The 17,972-nt window shown below is 36.7% G+C and overlaps 1 protein-coding gene across 1 annotated transcript in view; it reads right to left on the bottom strand.

Moving 5' to 3' along the window:
• The window catches only part of LOC150102169 (serine/threonine-protein kinase D1-like), a 250,179-nt gene that overhangs the window by 204,873 nt on the left and 27,334 nt on the right, over positions 1 to 17,972 (bottom strand). The window lies entirely within an intron of this gene.

Here is a 17,972-nt window from a genome sequence, read left to right as displayed (position 1 = left end):
ATACTGAGCAAGGAACGGAGTTTAAGTAGAGTAGTGAAAGAAGTTCGGATGTTATATTTTTTAACAACTTTGACTAATTTTGACAAAATGGAACTGAATATATGGTAGGGAATTGTAGCCTTTTTCACTATTTCTATTTTCAATATGGTAAAGAGGATTGAATAGTAGCTTATTAACTGTTTGTTTTGAATAACCATTTTGCTGAAAGGTTGCAAGAAGAAATTGAAGTTCTTTGTTAATATCTTCTTCTTGACAGAGGAGGGAGCGAACATGTTTGCCTAGCATAGAAATAATGCCAACTTTTTGAGGTGGATAGTGAGATGGGACTGTGCATTATTATTATTATTATTCGGGCCTCCATGGAGTCAAAAGACAAATCATAGGAGGTCCTTTCTAAGGAACACAAGTCTATCAAGACTCAACGAGGGTGGTCCCTCCTAAGAAACACAAAGTCTATCATACCACTTCTTAAACGCATTGACCGTTCTAGCTCTCACCACTCTATCAGGCAATGCATTCCATGGTTCAACCATCCTCCATGCAAAGAAACCACTCCTCACCCTCTTTCTCACAGTTTCCTTTCGTAACTTCCAGGGATGGTCTCTTGTCATCACTCCTTCCCGCTGTTCAACCAAGCGAAAGAACTCCCCATTGTCAACCCTGTAACCACCTCTCAACAGTTTAAAAGTCTGTTCATATCACCTCTCCTTCTTCTATCCACCAAACTCTGCAGTCCACACTCCCTCAGCTGATCCTCATAACTAATATTGTACAGTCCTGACACCATCTTTGTTATCCACCTTTGTACCCTTTCCACAGTTAATTTATCCCCTTCAAATCCTGGGGAACAGATCTGAGAACAATAGTCTAAGTGTGGTCTGATCAGAGTCTTATACAACGGAATGATAACCATTTTATCTCTGCAAGTGAGTGTCCTTCTCCATGCATGGAGATATCTATTGGTGTGAATGGGTTTTCTGTAAATGGAGATTTTTAATTTCTCAGATATACAAGAAAAGTGTATCTGAGAAATTAAAGAAGAGAGCCATCAATCTCTAATTCTGCAGTAAATTGGATTTTGGGGTGTTGACTGTTGAGGTGGTCTAGGAAATTCTTTAAAGACTTGTATCCATGACTCCAGATTAGGAAGATGTCACCTATATATCGTTTCTACAATCTAGGTTTCAATGGAAATGAAGAGATAGCTTTTTCTTCAAAAGATTCCAAATATAAATTCACCAGTATGGGCAATGAAAGGATTGGCCATCTTTAAACTGGAAATAACGAGAATTAACACAATGGGTTAATAACGACATTACATTTTTTTTTTTTTTTTATAATTTATCTTTTAACAGAGTAAGAACTTCTGTAGGCACATTCGTGAAGAGGGAAACAATATCAAAACTAGCATAATTTCTTATTTTTGAATATGTAGGATTTTAACACTAGAAACGAAATCAACAGAATTTTTGAGGAAAGAGGAGGTTGAGCCAAATAAGCATTTTAGGGATTTGGTAAATACTTTGAGAGTTTATAAGTAGGTGAATCAGTGCCTTCTACAATTGGTCTCAGTGGAGTATTTTCTTTGTGAATTTTTGGTAATCCACATAATTGAGGGATTAAAGGATGAAGTGAACGAAGAGACAGATATTTCTAAAAAAAACTCTGTAGTTGTTCTTAGAAGGTTGTTTGTATGGTTATGGAGTTCACGAGTTGGATCTCTGTCAAGAACAGAGTAAGTATCCATTTCTAATAATTGGAACATGGACTGCATTATAAACAGTTGTCACAAATATTTTCTACAAAAATTTGAAAGAGGATGTTAGGACGACATAGTTTGAAACTGTGTTTGATGATGCTGTATAGTATCTGCAGGAGAAGAGGAGTTTTTTCCATTAAGTAGGACCATTTCATTGAATTACACACAACACATTGCATCTGCACTGTACTGCAGATGCAATTGTCTCTAATTGCATCTGCAGTACAATGTCTGTTGGGGATGGGATATTTTTCACTATATATACTGATATTTTCATTCCAATCTTTGGAAAGAATAGATGAAGTAAATAAAAAATTCGTTTCTTTCTGAATAAAAATTAATCCTTCTATATACTATAAGAAGACTGCATCTGGTGATCTCTTAACAAAATACTAGCATATGCAAAATATATATTATTCGTTATTAAGAACTGCCGACAAAAAGAAAAATGCATGATGGAGATAGAAGTCATGAACAGGTGAATTAATTCAATGATGATCAGAAATTATTTATATATATATATATATATATATCATCATCATCATCAAATTCCTGCCATGTACCCTCAAGGGGTGTACAGGATATGATAGTACTATATGAAAAATTTACATCATTACTAACTTCCTATCTACAATTTTCCTCCAAATCAGTCTGTTACTTGTCAAGACTCCAACATTATCAGATCTTATATTTCTATCATCTAAGGCACTTTGTACCGTATCAATCCACCTATATCTTGGTCTTCCTCTGGGTCGTTTTCCTACCAACCTGGCAGAGAACACTTGTTTTGCTAATCTTTCCTCTCCCATTCTATTTAAGTGACCATACCATCTGAGATTAGCTCTGCTAACGCATTCCTGGATGCTGACAATGTCAAGTTCTTTCCTAATATCCTCATTTTTAATATGATATTGCCATTGATGCCATCTGTTCACGCCTCTAATCTTTCTCAGGACTCACATATCTGCGGTCTCTAGTCTTTGGTCAAGTGTTTTACTTCTGACCCAGCTCTCATATCCATAAGTTAAAATTGGTTTGAACACAGTCTTGTATACAGCTAATTTAGTGTTCCGACTAATTTCTTTCTTATTCCATATGAATTTATTCAATTGACTTCCCACGATACCAGCTTTGCTGATTCTGTTGTCTATTTCTATATTTAGTTTACCATCTTCAGTAAAAATTGTGCCTAAGTAGCTGAAATGTTTTACTTGTTCCACAAGTTCTCCATTCACAACACAGTTGACATTTTCAATGATTCTGCCTATTTTCATTGTCTTTGTCTTTTTATTGCTGACCTTCATACCATATCTATTACAACAGCTATTCAATTTAGTCAGAGAATCTTGCAGACTTGTAGCGGATTTATTTAGAAGTATAACATCATCCGCATAAAGCAAAGAGCTGACATTAACATCTCCAATTTTGATATCAGGTTTAATACCACATTCCTTCATAATGTGATCCATATAGATAATGAATAACAGAGGGGATAATGTACATCCTTGTCTCACACCAGATTTAACATTAAACCATCTTCCTGTACTTCCTTCAATTCTAACTGCTGACTCACAGCTCAAATAAAGACTAAGTATTGCTTGATATAATGCCCCATTGACACCATATAACTGCAGTGTATTGAATAGCTTCTCTCTTGGCACCTTGTCATATGCCTTTTCCAAATCGACAAAACTTAAATACAGATCTTTGTTATATTCCCATGCTTTCTCGACTATTTGTCGTAAAGTGAAGATCTGATCCTGACAGCCTCTATTTGGCCTGAATCCAGCTTGTTCTTCACCAAGCTTTTCTTCCACAATTCTTCTCAACCGTTTCTCAAGTATACTTGCATAGATCTTGCCAGGAACACTCAGTAGGGAAATACCTCTGTAATTCTCACATTCAGTTTTATTTCCCTTTTTATATATAGGTACTATGAGAGCTCTACTCCAATCATCGGGAATTCGTCCCTCTGTCCAGGCTTTCTGAACTATGCAGTGCAACCACTGTAAGACTCTTATACCACCATACTTCAGCATTTCTGGTCGAATATCATCTACTCCTGCTGCCTTTCCACATTTCAAGCCTTTGATGGCTTTTTCTACTTCAAGTATAGATATGTATTCCTGACTGCATGCCTGGTCAGTGTTTTTTTATCATTGTGCTGTCATCACTGCTTGTTTCATTTAGCAGTTTTTCAAAGTAATTACTCCATACTTCAAGGATATCTTTTTCTCCTGTTTTCATTTCACCTTTATCATCTCTAATTCCTTTTACAGCACTCTTTCCTCCATTCCTAAGCTTCTTCAACAACCTCCAGAATATTTTGGCACCTTCTTGATATTTATTTTCTATATTCTTGCCAAAGTCCTCCCATGACTTTTGTTTAGCTAGTTTTACACACTGTTTAGCTTTCTTACATTTGTCTCTGTATTCTGTAAGAGTAAAAGCTGACTTATTTGCCAGGAACTTTTGATATGCTTTCTTCTTTTCCTTCACTGCCTCTTTAACTTCCTGTGTCCACCAGGGAGTTCTGATTTTTTTATCTTTGCACACAACCTCACCACATGCCTCTCTGGCAGATTCAATCAATGTTTCCTTCAGAGTTTGCCACTGAATCTCCAAGGTTTGATTCCTGTTCTCAAACTCTTTCATTTTCTTTTCAATAATATTTCTGTATTTTAGTCTACAGTTTACATCTGAGAGCTGCTCAACTTTTATTCGCTTTAAAACTTTCTTACATGTTATTCTTTTCAATATGAAATTCAATTTTATCCTGCTCAAGACTAAATAGTGATCACTTCCAATTTCAAATCCTCTGTACACTCTGGTGTCCTGCACCAGGGAGAAAACATCACTATCAACAATAACATAGTCAATGAGACTTTTCTTATTCCTAGCCTCTTCTCTCCATGTGAATTTGTGCACATTTTTATGTTGGAACATGGTGTTAGTAATAACCAGTCCATGTCCTGAGCAGAAATCCAAATATATTTGCCATTATTATTAGCTTTGCTCTTTTCTCCAAATTTTCCCAAAATATTTTTGTATGTCTCACAATCATTTCCTACTCTACTATTTAGATCCCCAACAAGGACCAACTTTTCCTTTTTCATTGTGTCAGTTGCTTTTTCTAAAGCCTCAAAAAATTCCTCCACTTCTACCTTAGTAGAACCTTCTGTGGGACCATAGGCACAAATAAGTCTCATTGTCCAGTTCCCCATTCTCATATTTGCCCACATTACTCTACTTGAGACTGACTGCCATTCAAGAAGATTAGCCTCGTATTTTGTGTTGAATACTATTGCTACTCCTTCTTTTCCTTGATTGTTATTGCCTGAATATAACATTTTGTATTTATTGCTCAGAAAGATCTCACCAGTTTTGGTCTTTTTTGTTTCAGTCACCCCTATTATGTCGATCTGGTACTTATCTAATTCCTCAGCTAGCTCCATTTCTTTGCCATTCAGGCTTCTTACGTTGATAGTACCGATCTTTAACTCTGGTGATGTTGAGTTGGGGTTTGTTTTCAGATTTGTTCCAGTAGCTGACTTTTCGCTGTTCGCCCTGGTTCCCTGGCAAAAACAACGGGGGCCTTGTTTAACCGGGCGACGCCCCAGCCGGCATGAAATTTTGTCATGTTGTACCATCATTTTTTATTTTGGTTTAACCAATAAGAATACAATTTGGTCGGCTAAATCCCAAATTGTCAGCCCATCCTCGTTCGTTCAGTATCAAAGTAGATACCCAACAGGGTGCACCACGAGAAGGTGAGGATTGGACATTAGGTCAGAAGCCCTGGTCGGTTCTCCGCATTCCTTTAAAGGCTATGTGGAGGTCTCCTCTCAGTTATACAGCTTTGACCCTTAAGCACCCCTTCTTTGAGTGCCATCTCCTATCGGAGGTCGGCAACCACCTTGGCAAATTTTGAACGATACTCAGCCACTCTACACAGTCCCTCAGAGCTCATGCCAGTCCACTGTCTGATGTCTGCCAGCCAAGATTTTCTTCATCTTCCTTGTCCTCTTCTTCCATTTATCTTCTCTTCTCCCTTTATAAGCAACTGAAGTATTTTATATTTTTCATTACGAAATAGGTGACCAAGATATGCAGTTTTCCTTCTTTTTATGGTACTAAAAGTTCACGTGATTTTGCCATTTGTTCCAGTACTTCCTGATTGGACATTTTTGCTGTCCATGGGATTTTTAACATTCATCTGTATAACCACATCTCAAAGGCTTCAAGTTTTTTTATTGATGTTGTCTTCAAGGTCCAAGTTTCTGCACCGTACAACAGTATAGACCACACATAGCAATTTACCATACGTACTCTAAGCTCTAAGTTTAAGTTGCGGTTACACAGTGTTGATTTCATCAGGAGAAAATTTTTCTTCCCATTTCAATTCTAACTTTTATTTCCATTTCTGGATTGCATTCTTCATTTAACCAGCATCTGAGATATTTAAACTTTGTCACTCTTTCCATCATCATCATCAAATATCAGCTATGTACTCTCAAGGGGTGTACAGGATATAATAGTACTACATGAAAAAAATTACATCATTATTAATTTCCTATCTACATTTTTCCTCCAAATCAGTAGTTACTTGTCAAGACTCCAACATTATCAGATCTAATATTTCTATCATCTAAGGCACTTTGTACCGTATCAATCCACCTATATCTTGGTCTTCCTCTGGGCCGTTTTGCTGCAAAACTGGCAGAGAACACTTGTTTTGCTAATCTTTCCTCACCCATTCTGTTTAAGTGACCATACCACCTGAGATTAGCTCTGCTAACGCATTCCTGGATGCTGACAATGTCAAGTTCTTTCCTAATATCCTCGTTTTTAATATGATATTGCCATTGATGCCATCTGTTCATGCCTATAATCTTTCTCAGGACTCTCATATATGTGGTCTCTAGTCTTTGGTCAAGTGTTTTACTTCTGACCCAGCTCTCAGATCCATAAGTTAAAATTGGTTTGAACACTGTCTTGTATACAACTAATTTAGCGTTCTGACTAATTTCTCTCTTATTCCATATGAATTTATTCAATTGACTTCCCACCATACCAGCTTTGCTGATTCTGTTGTCTATTTCTATATTTAATTTACCATCTTCAGTAAAAATTGTGCCTAAATAGTTGAATGTTTTACTTGTTCCACAGGTTCTCCATTCACAATGATTCTGCCTATTTTCATTGTCTTTGTCTTTTTATTGCTGACCTTCATACCATATCTATTACAACAGTTATTCAATTTAGTCAGAGAATCTTGCAGACTTGTAGCGGATTTATTTAGAAGTATAACATCATCCGCATAAAGCAAAGAGCTGACATTAACATCTCCAAGTTTGATATCATGTTTAATACCACTTTCCTTCATAATGTGATCCATATAGATAATGAATAACATAGGGAATAATGTACATCCTTGTCTCACACCAGATTTAACATTAAACCATCTTCCTGTACTTCCTTCAATTCTAACTGCTGACTTACAACTCAAATAAAGACTAAGTATTGCTTGATATAATGCCCCATTGACACCATATAACTGCAGCGTATTGAATAGCTTCTCTCTTGGCACCTTGTCATATGCCTTTTCCAAATCGACAAAACTTAAATACAGATCTTTGTTATATTCCCATGCTTTCTCCACTATTTGTCGTAAAGTGAAGATCTGATCCTGACAGCCTCTACTTGGCCTGAATCCAGCTTGTTCTTCACCAAGCTTTTCTTCCACAATTCTTCTCAACCATTTCTCAAGTATACTTGCATAGATCTTGCCAGGAACACTCAGTAGGGAAATACCTCTGTAATTCTCACATTCAGTTTTATTTCCCTTTTTATATATGGGTACTATGAGAGCTCTACTCCAATCATCGTGAATTCGTCCCTCTGTCCAGGCGTTGTGAACTATGCAGTGCAGCCATTGTAAGACTCTCACACCACCATACTTCAGCATTTCTGGTCGAATATCATCTACTCCTGCTGCCTTTCCACATTTCAAGCCTTTGATGGCTTTTTCTACTTCAAGTATGGATATGTATTCCTGCCTGCATGCCTGGTCAGTGTTTTTTACCACTGTGCTGTCATCACTGCTTGTTTCATTTAGCAGTTTTTCCAAGTAATTACTCCATACTTCAAGGATACCTTTTATTCCAGTTTTCATGTCACCTTTATCATCTCTAACTCCTTTTACAGCATTCTTTCCTCCATTCCTAAGCTTCTTCAATAACCTTCCAGAATATTTTGCAACCTTCTTGATATTTATTTTCTATATTCTTGCCAAAGTCTTCCCATGACTTTTGTTTAGCTAGTTTTACACAGTTTTTAGCATTATTGCATTTGTCTCTATATTCTCTAAGAGCACAAGCTGACTTATTTGACAAGAACTTTTGATATGCTTTCTTCTTTTCCTTCACTGCCTCTTTAACTTCCTGTGTCCACCAGGGAGTTCTGATTTTTTTATCCTTACAGACAACCTAACCTCATGCCTCTCTGGCAGAATCAATCAGAGTTTTCTTCAAGGCTTGCCACTGAATCTCCAAGGTTCCTGTTCTCAAACTCTTTCATTTTTTCTTCAATAATCTTTGTGTATTTTAGTCTACAGTTCGCATCTGAGAGCTGCTCAACTTTTATTCGCTTTAAAACTTTCTTACATGTTATTCTTTTCAATATGAAATCCAATTTTATCTTGCTCAAAACTAGATAGTGATCACTTCCAATTTCAAATCCTCTGTACACTCTGGATTTTCTCCCTGCACCAGGGAGAAAACATCACTATCAACAATAACATAATCAATGAGACTTTTCTTATTCCTAGCCTCTTCGCTCCATGTGAATTTGTGCACATTTTATGTTGGAACATGGTGTTAGTAATAACCAGTCCATGTCCTGATCAGAAATCCAACAAATATTTGCCATTATTATTAGCTTTGCTCTTTTCTCCAAATTTTCCCAAAATATTTTTGTATGTCTCACAATCATTTCCTACTCTGCTATTTAGATCCCCAACAAGGACCCGTTTCCCATTTAAAGAAAGTGATGAATTAAGAATTGGTTTCTTGCTTATGACCATGAATTTAATTTTGGTGATATTTTTTCTAATCTCATTTATTTCACTCTCTTCATTCACTAGTTCCAGAATATTTTGAATATCCTGAATATTGTCAGCCAGAAGAGCTGTGTCATCAGCATATCGGATGTTACTGATGATTTCACCATTTACATTAATCCCTTCCTTTTAAGATTTTTTGAAATATGGCTTCTGAGTATATGTTAAAAAGAAGAGGTGACAGCACACATCCTTGCCTTACTCCTTGTTTGATGTTAATGGGGTCTGTAATAATGTCATAATATATATATTACTATTATTTTATGTAAAAAAGTGTATACTGATCATGCTACCTTACATCGAGAATGTCACAGACAAAGTGGCTGTGTTGCTCTGCAAGTACAACATAAATGTACCTTTTGTTTACCTTCATAAAAAAAAAAAAAAAAATCTTGATTCCTACATCCACCAAACCACCACGACATCACCCCCCTCAATAATGAAATTCATTGCTCTATGAATCTATGAGATTTATTGCTCTTGTAGCATCTGTTGTGTTGGCCAGACGGGAAGGTCATGAGAGATCCGTATGCCTGAGCACATAAAAGATGTTGAAAAAAAAAGAGAGCATAAATCAAGCCTGGCATTCCACAACCACTACTGGCCATCAAGTACTCTGGCAACAAATAGAAATGTCATAAATTGATAATAACTGCTTCACAAATGATTAGGATCCCTACACAATGCAATAAAAATCAAGGCTTAATTTCACATCAAGTATGGTTCTGTTTTCATCAAAAATTTAACTGCCACGGACCTAGGATATAGCATATGGTACCACAAAACGTGACAGCACCAACTAGCAATGTTCCAACATGCATACAGTAATGAATGCATCATTTGTATTCTGGTTTATCAATTATTTAACAGTTGTGAAGTTATAAAAAACATCTAATATGTGTTAAATAATAAAGAAACACGTAAAAGCCACAGTGATATCTTTAATTAGTAAAAGGACAAATATTTCGTACTAAAATTAATAGCATCATCTTCAGTGTCTGTTACAGTAATAGGAATGGAATACAAGCAAAACATTCGGTGGATCACCTATTAAAATACTTGGGGTTTTTGAGTTCGAGGTTATATCGTAGTGAGTAGTGTTCGTGCTAGCTCCTGATAAGATAAGTACTATTTTCAGTTACCATTGATAAAATTACTTAATATTGCGTAGTTTTGTTTGCCTTGCGTATTTTAGTGCGTCTGTTTGTGTGTTTTTGGTGTGTTATAACTTATAATTTGATAAAACACGTTGCAAATAAGTATGGCACCTGTACGAAGGAAAATGGCGGCCAGTAATGATGGTTCTCCATCTTTATCAAAGAACGGTAGTATAAAAGAAATGAGTCAGTGTACTAGCTGTGAAATGTACGTTTAGCGGAGTGCGGTTGGAGTGTGGTTAGAAGATAATAAAGGATTGAATGTGTGTAGAAAATGTAGGGAGAATGAGGAATTGAAATGTATTTCGGATCGTGAGTGTGATATTTTTGTCAAACTTCAGAATGAAGAAAATAGGGATATGACAAGAAATGGCAAGGTTGTACATGAGAATTGTGAGAGTGAATATAGAAAGTGTGAATGATAGTATTAATGATTTCTCAGAGAATAAAAAAGATGAGATAGATGCATTGAGTGAGATCGCGTTGTTGAATGGTGCGATAGAAAGGGCAAAACAGCAGCTAGAGTGCATGAACAAAAGTCAACTGAATGAACCAACCAATAATAAAAGGTATGACAGGAAAAATAGACATATGAATGTGAACATGAACAAAATGAAGGATAGAGTGCTGTATGGAGACTTGTTAGTACAAGGTGTGTTAGTAGAGGATTTGACAAAATCGTACCAACCTGGTGTGACCATAAAGGATGTAACCGAGTCTATTAGAGAGCAAAAGGAAAGGGTGAAAGAAATGATTGTTGTGGCAGGTAAGAATGATTTGAAAGGAGATAAAATGGAAATGATAGAAGACATGAATGAATTGTTTGAGGTAGCAAAAGAAAAGAGTGAGAGAGTTAGAATGATTAGTCTTTTGCAACGGTATGACAGTGAAATGTTTAAAAGGAGGGCCATAATTGCGAATGACTTTATACGTGGGTTATGTATTACGAGTGGTGTGGAATTTGTGGACGTGTGGAGTGAGTTTGATGGGCGAATGGATCTGTATAAGATGGATGGCTTGCATTTGAATGGTTATGGTGTAAGAAGACTTGAGAAAGTGTTGCTGAATGTAGTGGATGTGCCAATTCATGGAAACTAGATTTATTAAAGGGGGGGGGGTAGATATACAGTCCTTAGGGAGGCAGTTGAATGTAAGAATGAATATAATATGCCAGAGCAAATAAGGACAACAAATCAGAGTGGGATAGTTAATATAAGGCATCAAGGATTGGGGCTAATGGGGGTCTTAAATTCATGTACACTAATACTAGGAGTATTAGGAACAAGAAGGAAGAGTTTTTGGCCATGGTTGGCACTTCCAGACCACAGGTTATTGGTATTAGTGAGACATGGCTGACTGTAGATGATATAGCCAGTGGGATTGAATGCGATGGGTATAGTGTGTTCAGGAATGACAGAGAGAATAAAATGGGGGGAGGAGTATTGTTGATGATAACTGATGAGCTACAGCCAAGGAGAATAGAAGTTGAATTGCAGGATAGAGAAAAGAGCACATTTGAGGCCATTTGGTGTGAGAGTGTGGCTAGCAGAACTAAATATACAATTGGGTGCTGCAATAGACCAGGCGATGGAAAAGATGGTGGTGACAGTATGCACAAGCAAATAGAAGAAATGGGTGGAAGGAGGGTGATTATTATGGGAGATTTCGACTATGGTCGCATTGATTGGAGTGAGGAGTGGACACACGGGAGGAAGGAATTGAATTTTATGCAATTATTAAGGGATAACTATCTGCGACAGCATGTAATGGAAAATACTAGGGGTCGGAGAGTGCTTGACCTAGTAATTACATCTAAGGATTTGGCTGTAACAAATATGACCATATTGCCACCAATTGGTGAGAGTGATCATAGGGTCTTGACTTGGGAGGTGGCTAAAGGTGTAGAATTTTCAATTAAGACAGGGTACATGTGGAATTATCGGGCTGGAAAGTATGACAAGCTTATGAGTTTGATTGGTTCAGTGCCATGGCATGTACAACTGCAAGGACTAGAAGTTGATAGTGCATGGGAGATAGTTATGAAGTGCTTGCATGAAGCAATGGCTGACTGTATACCTAGAGTCCGAATAATAAATCAAGTAGGGGTTAAATGGATGAATAACACGATTAAGCTTGAGCTGCAAAAAAAGAAACAACTATGGAGGGAATTTAAGGAGAAAGGTGACCGGCAGGCACATGAATGGTAGAAAGCACAGGCCAGAAGGGTGACGAGTGTGGTAAGAAAAGCAAAAAAGGATTACGAAAGAACATTGGCCATGCAGGCTAAAGAGAATCCTAAACAGTTTTTTAGATATATAGCAAGTAAAAGGAAAAATATACATGGCAGAATGATTTTAAAGAATGCCGATGGTAGGGAGGTAACTGAATCAGTTGAGATAGTTTAGTTACTGAGTGAGCACTTTGCAAGAATATATCATCCAGGTGGTGACATTGCAGAAACGATTAAACCAGTAGATTATACGGGAATTGTGGTGAATGAAGTGGAGGTGAGTAGTCTATTGGATAACCTCAATGTCAATACATCTGTGGGATTGGATGGTATACCAGCTCGTGTTGTACGAGAAGCAGCTAAAGAATTGTCAGTACCCTTGACCATTTTGTTTAATTTTGAATCTCGGGTCTGGGTTAGTCCCGAGGGGGAGTGGAAAATAGTTCCACTGCATAAAGGTGGTTCCAAGACTGCTGTTGTAAATTACCGACCGATTAGCATATCAGGAATCATTGTCAAGGTCTTAGAGAAATTAGTCAAGAAAAGAATACAGGATTGGATAGATGAAAATGGGATATTGTATAGGGAACAACATGGTTTTGTGAAAGGTAGATCATGCCTCAGTAACTTGCTCACATTTTATAACACAGTGACGGCTGAACTGGATAGGGGTAATGGGTTTACTGTGATACTACTGGACCTTGACAAGGCCTTTGATAGGATACTACATGGAACCCTAATCAGTAAACTGGAGCAGATGGGGATAGATATAGGGTTAGTGAGATGGATAGGAGGATGGTTGAAGGAGAGATACCAGAGAGTGGTTTATTCAGGAGTGGAGTCTAAAAGACACCATGTGACTAGTGGAGTGCCGCAGGGCTCTGTTCTTGTACCACTGCTTTTCAATTTGTTCATCAATGATATTGGAAAGGATTTGAGAGGAAGTGTTCACTTGTTTGCTGATGATGCAAAGTTGGGTAGAGCAATTGTGAGTGCACAGGATGTCAAAATTTTACAGGATGATTTGGATAGTTTGGAGGACTGAGCTAGGAAAAATGGATGTCAATTTAATGTGGCAAAGTGTAAGGTTATGCACTTTGGGGTGAAAAGAATAGCAGCAGTATATCGCATTGGTGGAACCGTACTCCAGGAGATTGATGAGGCCAGGGATTTGGGAGTGTTGGTAGATAGGGAGTTGAAGTTTAGGGGACACATTGCAAAAGTGACTAAAACAGCTCACCAAATCACTTGGCTTATGAAAAATACTTTAACATGCAGAGACAAACAAGTTGTTGTTCCTCTGTATCGAGCCTTGATAAGACCCCATCTGGACTTATGTGCCCAGTTATGGGCACCAGGGTTTCTTCGTGATGGGGAGGAAGTGGAGAGGGTCAGGAGACGAGTGACCAAGATGATAGCAGGTCTGTGGAATGAACTTTATGAGAATAGGTTGAGGATTTGTGTGTTGCAGAAATTGGATGACAGGCGAAGGAGGGGTGATATGATTGAGACATTCAAATTACTGAAGGGTTTTTATAAGATTGATCCAGAAGATATTTTTGAAAATATCACTGGTGGTGGGAGGACTAGGGGCCATGCATGGAAGCTGGGCAAGAGCATGGTTGACAAGGGTGTTAGAGCTAGGTTTTTTACTTGGAGAGTGGTGAATGAGTGGAATAAGCTTCCAGAGTCTGTTGTGGGTGTTACAACCGTGAATGAGTTCAAGGCAAGGTATGATAGATACTGTGTGAATGTTGAATATTTGTTCTTGACATGATGTTAGGGCCTCCCTCGATGAGTCTGTCGACTCCTTGGAGTTTCCCGGAACAATAATAATAATAATAATAATAATAATACAATTGTTACCGCATGCTAGGAAATAACAGAAAATAACAAATTTAATCTATTAAGAAACTAGATAAACAAAAGTCATGGGAGGACTTTGGCAAGAATATAGAAAATAAATATCAAGAAGGTGGCAAAATATTCTGAAGGTTGTTGAAGAAGCTTAGGAATGGAGGAAAGAGTGCTGTAAAAGGAATTAGAGATGATAAAGGTGACATGAAAACGGGAAAAAAAGATATCCTTGAGGTAAGGAGTAATTACTTTGAAAAAACTGCTAAATGAAACAAGCAGTGATGCCAGCACAGTGGTAAAAAACACTGACAAGGCATGCAGTCAGGAATACATATCCATACTTGAAGTAGAAAAAGCCATCAAAGGCATGAAATGTGGAAAGGCAGCAGGAGTAGATGATATTCGACCAGAAATGCTGAAGTATGGTGGTATAAGAGTCTTACAGTGGCTGCAATGCATAGTTCAGAAAGCCTGGACAGAGGGACGAATTCCCAATGATTGGAGTAGAGCTCTCATAGTACCCATATATAAAAAGAGAAATAAAACTGCATGTGAGAATTACAGAGGTATTTCCCTACTGAGTGTTCCTGGCAAGATCTATGCAAGTATACTTGAGAAACGGTTGAGAAGAATTATGGAAGAAAAGCTTGGTGAAGAACAAGCTAGATTCAGGCCAAATAGAGACTGTCAGGATCAGATCTTCACTTTACGACAAATAGTCGAGAAAGCATGGGAACATAACAAAGATCTGTATTTAAGTTTTGTCGATTTCGAAAAGGCATATGACAAGGTGCCAAGAGAGAGAAGCTATTCAATACGCTGCAGTTATATGGTGTCAATGGGGCATTATATCAAGCAATACTTAGTCTTTATTTGAGTTGTAAGTTTGCTATTAGAATTGAAGGAAGTAGAGGAAGATGGTTTAATGTTAAATCTGGTGTGAGACAAGGATGTACATTATCCCCTCTGTTATTCATTATCTATATGGATCACATTATGAAGGAAAGTGGTATTAAACATGATATAAAAATTGGAGATGTTAATGTAAGCTCTTTGCTTTATGCAGATGATGTTATACTTCTAAATAAATCCGCTTCAAGTCTGCAAGATTCTCTGACTAAATTGAATAGCTGTTGTAATAGATATGGTATGAAGGTCAGCAATAAAAAGACAAAGCCAATGAAAATAGGCAGAATCATTGAAAATGTCAACTGTGTTGTGAATGGAGAACCTGTGGAACAAGTAAAACATTTCAGCTATTTAGGCACGATTTTTACTGAAGATGGTAAATTAAATACAGAAATAGACGATAGAATCAGCAAAGCTTGTATGGTGGGAAGTCAATTGAATAAATTCATATGGAATAAGAGAGAAATTAGTCGGAACACTAAATTAGCTGTATACAAGACAGTGTTCAAACCAGTTTTAACTTAAGGATCTGAGAGCTGGGTCAAAAGTAAAACACTTGACCAATGACTAGAGACCACAGATATGAGAGTCCTGAGAAAGATTATAGGCATGAACAGATGGCATCAATGGCAATATCATATTAAAAAATGAGGATATTAGGAAAGAACTTGACATTGTCAGCATCCAGGAATGCGTTAGCAGAGCTAATCTCAGGTGGTATGGTCACTTAAACAGAATGGGTGAGGAAAGATTAGCAAAACAAGTGTTCTCTGCCAGGTTGGCAGCACGACCCGGAGGAAGACCAAGTTGATATGGTACAAAGTGCCTTAGACGATAGAAATATAAGATCTGATAATGTTGGAGTCTTGACAAGTAACAGACTGATTTGGAGGAAAATTGTAGATAGGAAATTAATAATGATGTAATTTTTTTCATGGCAGGAATTTGATGATGATGATGAGATAAATGGTTTTTTTACATAAGATAAAATAAGTCTCCCATATCTTTGAGAGAGAAAAAGTCATTTCTATTTAAATTCGGTCGGTGTAAGATAGTTTTACAACTTTCTTTGAATAAGCATTCATATTTAAATCTGCACATCTATGGAGGAGAACAGCTTTATTCCACTGGACACTATGAGTAGAGTCAATACTGTGCTGTGCCAGACCAGACTTCAGAGATTTGTTATAATCAATATAATATTGATGTTCTTTTATTCTTTTTCCCAAAGAACGGCCAGTTTGTCCAAAATAAGAGACATCGCATTCGCAAGGTATTTGGTAAACGCAGCCAAAGACAGAGAAGACAGTTTATCCTTTGTAGAAGGTAATAAAGAAGAAATTTTGTTGATAGGAATATATATTGGAATCAATTGATACTTTTTCAGAATTCTACCTATAGGTTCTGAGATTCCTGGAATGTACGGAATAGGAACTCTGCGGACTGTTGAAGAAACTGTAGGTATTGGAACATAAGAGTCAAGTGTCTGTTGGATTTGATTAGAGTTGTAATCATTTGATTCCATTAAACTATCTTACACCGGCCAAATTTAAATAGAAATGACTGTGTTTCTCTCTCAAAGATCTGGGAGACTTTTATCTTATGTAAAAATCCATTTATCTTAATAGATTAAATTTGTTATTTTCTATTATTTCCTAGCACGTGGTAACAATTGTATTTTAATAGGTGATCCACCGAACGTTTTGCTTGTATTCCATTCCTATTACTGTAACAGACACTGAAGATGTACTATTAATTTTAGTACGAAATATTTGTCCTTTTACTAATTAAAGATATCACTGTGGTTTTTACGTGTTTCTTTATTATTTAATTTACTATGCCACAGGTTCCTCTTAAAATCAGAAACATCTAATATGTGTAATTAATCGTTAATGGGCTTTCATTGTGTACAACTTTTATGTACTACTAACCCTGATGATGTAAATCTTATGACGCACGAAACTTCTCGGGTTTTAATTGTTTATTTTTAATAAACTCTTTATATTACAATGTGGTCTCAATACTGAAAACTACCTACAGAACTGCTTAACCACAGAAACCTACGTATACATCTAGTTCCATATTTATTCATCATTTCCTGGTGCCTCTTTGGTTTTTTTTTATTTGCTTCAGAATTTCAATTAATTAATGTAATATGTTATGATTTCTAATTTGTTACTATCTATTCATGTGTCAATCAGAAATCAACCGAATTTAAATAAATATGGATGCATAAAATGTCCCAAAATTTAGGAAACAATAATTGGCCACCTACAAACGCCCATAGAGAGCACACCACCTAGATAGGACTTTAGAGTCACCCACATGTTTCATTTAGTATTATGTTGTCTTTGTGTGTATATTACAAGAATTATTTATAATCCCTGAAGATGCCTTAGTGACATACAAACTACTGGAAGCACTGAATTAGTTTTTAATACTTTCCTAGTGTCCTAAATATTCCATTAAACCTCCTATTATTATGTTAGGAGTATTAGAATCATTGCCTTTCCATAAGTTTTCATAATAATTATTCCATTCCTTTTTACTTATGATATACATATTACTTACTTCTTTAATTTCATTGTTCAGGTATGATAACCCATCCAGTGTTCTTTATATAAGGTTCTACACATACCAGCCACTGAATTAGAAACTTTTAATAAATACCATGCTGGACCTCCTTTAGCCCAAATTACAGCACATAATTGGTTTAGCATAGATTCCACAATGTATTGGATTGCATCTATGTCTACAACATACCAGGAAAGTTCATCAGACAGTCCTTTAACTAGCTCAGATTTGACGGAAGAGAACTTTGGTCTCTGACTTTTTTTTTTTGTTGTTGTTGTTTCTGTTTTTCTAACATGTCCTATAAATTCTCAATTGCGTTCAGATCTGGGTTTGGAGTGGCCAAGAAAGATGGCGGAAGTTTCTGTC

This window comes from Typopeltis vanoorti, chromosome 10, assembly GCF_054136105.1.
Source record: "Typopeltis vanoorti isolate ZY-2024b chromosome 10, IOZ_Tvanoo_1.0, whole genome shotgun sequence".
Classification (NCBI taxonomy): Eukaryota; Metazoa; Arthropoda; class Arachnida; order Uropygi; family Thelyphonidae; genus Typopeltis; species Typopeltis vanoorti.
Note: the sequence above shows the minus strand (reverse complement) of the source record. Positions and strands in the feature narration are given on the sequence as shown.